Source organism: Tamandua tetradactyla, chromosome 18 (genome assembly GCF_023851605.1).
Source record: "Tamandua tetradactyla isolate mTamTet1 chromosome 18, mTamTet1.pri, whole genome shotgun sequence".
NCBI lineage: Eukaryota > Metazoa > Chordata > Mammalia > Pilosa > Myrmecophagidae > Tamandua > Tamandua tetradactyla.
Genome location: NC_135344.1, coordinates 73333270 through 73338203, shown reverse-complemented (window position 1 = coordinate 73338203; position 4934 = coordinate 73333270). Strand labels below are relative to the sequence as shown.

Sequence of the window (4934 nt, the reverse complement as noted above, 5' to 3'; positions counted from 1 at the left end):
TATCGCCACCCAAAGTTGACCTGCAGTTTTGTCTTTTGCAAATGTGTATGGCTGGAGTTTCCGTGCTGCCTTAAAGAACAGTTCCATCTGGTAAGGCCCTGGCAGTGAGTGAAACAAAAAAATACAGCACAGTGTGCTTCCCACAATGCTTCTGTCCTCTGACCAGTGCGTTAGGTTTGAAGGCTGCAGTCTGGCTTCAGCATGGCAGTTCTTCAGCAGGGCCCCTTCTCATCCATGCTTTAATTCGTCTGCTCCCTTCCTGCGGGGAAGGAGCTCAGGAGGGCTCTTACTGTGGCAGTGTTTTGCTATGGGATCCTGTAGGTGTTCTCACACTCCGTGTGCTGGGACCTCGTCCTGCATTTAGCCAAATGCAGTTCAACGTGATTGTCCACGGCCATGAAAAGGCTCTGGAATGCCACAGCTGCCCGGTTGAGGAAGCACTCTAGGAGAAGTTGCTCGTTTGGGCTGCAGGCAGCAGAAGACACAGTTCTTTTATTAATTTTTAAACATTTTTTTTTAAAACTAAGACAAGAAAGGGACACAATAATTCTTAACATATGATCATTCAGTTCCACCTATATAATCAGTAATTCACAATATCATCACATAGTTCCATAGTCATCATCTTGATCATTTCTTAGAACATTTGCATCAACTCAGAAAAAGAAATAAAAAGACAACAGAAAAAGAAATACAACGAAAACAGAAAAAAAAATTTGTACATACCATACCCCTTATCCCTCCCTTTCATTGATCACTGGCATTTCAAACTAAGTTTAACATTTGTTCCCCCTATTATTTAGTTTTATTCCATATGTTCTACTTGTCTGTTGACAAGGTAGATAAAAGGAGCATCAGACACAAGGTTTTCACAATCACATGGTTACATTGTGAAAGCTATATCATTATACAGTCATCATCAAGAAACGTGGTTACTGGAACACAGCTCTACATTTTCAAGCAGTTCCCTCCAGCCTCTCCATTACATCTTGAACAACAAGGTGATATCTACTTAATGCGTAAGAATAACCTCCAGGATAACCTCTCCATTCTGTTTGGAATCTCTCGGCCATTGCCATTTTGTCTCATTTCACTCTTCCCCCTTTTGGTTGAGAAGCTTTTCTCAATCCCTTGATGCTGAGTCTCATCTCATTCTAGGATTTCTGTCCCACATTGCCAGGAAGGTCCACACCCCTGGGAGTCATGTCCCACGTAGACAGGGGGAGAGTGGTGAGTCTGCTTGCTGTGTTGGCTGGAGAGATAGGCCACATCTGAGCCACAAAGGAGGTTCTCTTGGGGGTGACTGTTAGGCTTAATTTTAAGAAGGCTTGACCTATCCCCTGTGGGGTTAAGTTTCATATGAACAAACATCAAGACTGGGGGCTCAGCCTATAGCTTTGGTTGTCCACACTGACACAGCACTTTTAAGCATGGCAGCAGCTGTTGGACAAGCAGTCATTGCAGCAGGATTGCTTTGTGCTAGGGATGTTGACGTGACAGCAGTCATTCCCCAGCAAAATCCTTCCTTTCACAAATGTATCCCAGTCCATCATTGATGAGGTGCTTCCCTTGAATGGAGTTAGGGCACTGACTACCTGGTCAACTGCTATCACCCAGGTTAAATTGTGCTTTCCAGGGAATGACTGACCATGGTCTTGAGCCTAGATAAGGTTCCAATCTCTTACCGCCCTCTCCTCCTGCTTGTAGTTCTGATGAGTAGACAAGTGAGAGCCCAAAGACCAGGGCGAGCAACCTTCTCTTCCACAGAAGCCGTGCCACCTCATGGCTGCCAGGTTCTCCATCCCAGGGAGGATGCGGGGCGTGATGGCCAGCAGCTTCATCCTTACCAGCCCGAGCACGCCCCATGACCCATGGTCCAGCCAGCTCCCAACAGCCCTAGAATTTTCTTCATCTTCTTTTTTGACTGGTCACTGGTGTGTTGATCTTGTACCCCATCGCTTTGCTGAATCCATTAGCTTTAGTTGCTTTCTTGTGTATTCTTTGAGTTTTTTTTTTTTTATATGTAAGGTCATGTCATCTGCAGAAAGAGTTTTACTTCTTCCTTTCCAATTTGAATGTCTTTTTCTTGCCTAATTGCTCTATCTAGAACTTCCAGTAAAATGTTGGACAGCAGTGGTGACAATGGGCATTCTTGCCTCCTTCCTAATCTTAGGGAGAAAGCTTTCAGTTTTCACCCACTGAGTATGATATTAGCTGTGGGTTTTTTTATATATATATGCCCTTTATCATGCTGAATACGTTCTCTTCTACTCTTAGCTTGTTGATTGTTTTTTTATCAAGAAAGGATGCTGGATTTTGTCAAATAACTATTCTGCATCAACTGAGATGATCACTTGTGGTTTTTCTCCTTCCTTCTGTTAATGTGGTTGGTATATTGCAATGATTGATTTGCTTATGTTGAACCACCCTTGCATTTCTGAGGTAAATCCCACTTGGTAATGGTTGGATAATAATGTGCTGTGTCTTTATCTGGCTTTGGTATTAGGGTGATGCTGGTCTCACAGAATGAAGTAAGATGTCTTCCCTCTTCAGGTTTTTAGAAAAATTTGAGAAGGATTGGTGTTAATTCATGCTGGAATGTTTGGTATAATTCACCAGAGATCTGTCTGGTCCTGGATTTTTCTTTGCTGGGAAATTTTGATTATTGAGTCAATCTCTTAATTGCTGTTGGTGTTGAGATTTACTATTTCTTCTTGAGTCAGTTTCAGTAATTTGTCTGTTTCTAAGAATTTGTCCATTTCATCTGTATTACTAATTTGTTGGTGTACAATTATTCATAGTATCCTCTGATAATCTGTTTTATTTCTATACAGCAGTAATGACTTCACTTTCATTTCTGATTTTATTTATTTGTGTTCCCTCTCTACTTTTTGTCATTCTAGCTAAGGTTTTGTCAATTTACTTAATTTTTTGAGAACCAATTTTTGTTTCATTGATTCTCTCTATTGTTCTTCTATTATTTTCCCAGTTATCTTCAGTCTAACTTTATTTCCTTCATTTTACTCACTTTGGATTTAGTTTGCTCTTTTTTTTCCTAGTTCCTCCAGGAGTCAGGTTAGTTTGCTGACTTGAGATCTTTCTTCATTTTTAATGTAGGCATTTATAGCTATAAATTTCCCTCTGAGCACTGCCTGTGCCCATCCCATAAGTTTTGGTATATTGTGTTTTTGTTTTTATACCTCTAAGATATTTCCTAATTTCTGTTGTGATTTCTTTTTTTTATCTCTTGGTCATTTAAGAATGTGCTGTTTATTTTCCTTATATTTGTAAGTTTTCTGGTTTCCTTGTTTTGGTTTCTAGTTTTGTTTCATTGTGGTGGAATAAGATGCCTTTCATGATTTCAATCATTTAACTTTATTGAGACTTGTTTCATGACATAATATGTGGTCTAGGCTAGAGAACGACTCATGTGCACTAGAGAAGAATGTATGGTCTGCTGTTGATGGGTGGAGGGTTCTGCATGTGTTAATTGCTTCTAATTGGTTATAGACTGTTCAAGTTTTCTGTTTCCTTATTGATCTTCTGTCTAGATAATCTAATCATTTTGAAAGTAGTATATTGAGTCTCAACTGTTAAATAGAACCTTTTAGCCCTTCCTTCAATTCTGTCAGTGTTTCTTCATATATTTTTGGACTGTCCTGTTAGATACATGTATGTTTATAATTATTATATCTTCTTGTTGAATTGACTTTTCATAAATACATAGTGTCCTTTATCCCTTGTAACAGTTGTGAGAGTCACCTCGTCTTTTGGTTTCTATATGCCTTGAATATTTTTTTCAATCATTTTACTTTCAATCTAGTCATGCCTTTGAATTTAAGATGAGTCTCTTGAAAAACAGCACATAGGTAGGCCTGATTCCTTTTAATGAGGAATGGCATTTACAGAGGATGATGGATACAGTTTTGTACCCTGATATTTTTAAACTTAACTGAATTCCTACAGATGTGAATCCATTGTAAATAGGACCTGTAAAGATGTTATTTTTAGGTTACGTGTAGCCCAACGGAATGAGGTGGGCCTTTGTCTCAGTTTCCTTGTTTCTAAAATATACAGTGGTTTGGCTTAAACAGCGATTTGTTGGTTCATAGTTTTTTTTTTTTTTTTATTAACGGAAAGAAAAAAAAAGAAATTAACACAACATTTAGAAATCATACCATTTTACATATGCACTCAGTAATTCTTAACATCATCACATAGATGCATGATCATCGTTTCTTAGTACATTTGCATCAGTTTAGAGGAACTAGCAACACAACAGAAAAAGATATAAAATGTTAATATAGAGAAAAGAAATAAAAGTAGTAATAATAGTAAAAAAAAAAAAAAAAACCCTATAGCTCAGATGCAGCTTCATTCAGTGTTTTAACATGATTACTTTACAATTAGGTATTATTGTGCTGTCCATTTTTGAGTTTTTGTATCTAGTCCTGTTGCACAGTCTGTATCCCTTCAGCTTCAATTACCCATTATCTTACCCTGTTTCTAACTCCTGCTGGACTCTGTTACCAATGACATATTTCAAGTTTATTCTCGAATGTCCGTTCACATCAGTGGGACCATACAGTATTTGTCCTTTAGTTTTTGGCTAGACTCACTCAGCATAATGTTCTCTATGGTTCATAGTTTTGAGGCTAGGAAAAGCCCAGGATCAAAGTCTCAGCAAGATGATGCTTTCTATCCAAAGACCGTGGTGTTATGGGGCTGGTTGCCAGCAATCCTTGGTCCTTAGCTTTTCTGTCACATGATAATGCACATGGTGGGTCTTTTCCTTTCCTCTGTGTTCCACTGATTTCTGGCTTCTTCCCATGGCTATATATATACACCTATACATACCCATATATATTAATGTATACTCTATCTATATATGAATACTCAGGAATATTCAGATGCACATATATGAGAGTTCAGAT

General features: G+C 38.6%; 1 pseudogene; it reads right to left on the bottom strand.

Annotated features, from left to right (window-relative positions):
* Nucleotides 1-228: 228 nt before the first annotated feature.
* LOC143662457 (SREBP regulating gene protein-like) lies at nt 229-1802 on the bottom strand (annotated as a pseudogene).
* Nucleotides 1803-4934: the final 3132 nt, after the last annotated feature.